The following is a 369-nucleotide window of genomic DNA, read 5'->3' on the forward strand; positions in this document are numbered from 1 at the left end:
GGACGCAGACAGTCAGGTGAGAACTGTCGCTCTGCATCACTTGCTATAAGTTGCTTTGTATCTAACTGCCGCATTGACGCGAACATGCATAGCGTGTGTGATAGTCAACGAGTAAATAGTCGTAAACGGTTATAAGAGTGCAACTCACGTCACAAGTTAAACTTTATTCAGATATATATCTGCTAATAGGAACAAGTCTCTAAGGTAAATATTACACATGAATGGATTATATACGCCATTTGCCGTGAGAATAGTATTAACGCATTATCCAGCCTAATAAACAATACTCAGCATGGCGCATTCGATTCTATTCAAAACAGTCACAGTAATATACACGAACACCGAGAGTAATATAGCAAACGATTTTGC

The sequence above is a fragment of the Priapulus caudatus genome, unplaced genomic scaffold (genome assembly GCF_000485595.1).
Source record: "Priapulus caudatus unplaced genomic scaffold, Priapulus_caudatus-5.0.1 Scaffold829, whole genome shotgun sequence".
Classification (NCBI taxonomy): domain Eukaryota; kingdom Metazoa; phylum Priapulida; class Priapulimorpha; order Priapulimorphida; family Priapulidae; genus Priapulus; species Priapulus caudatus.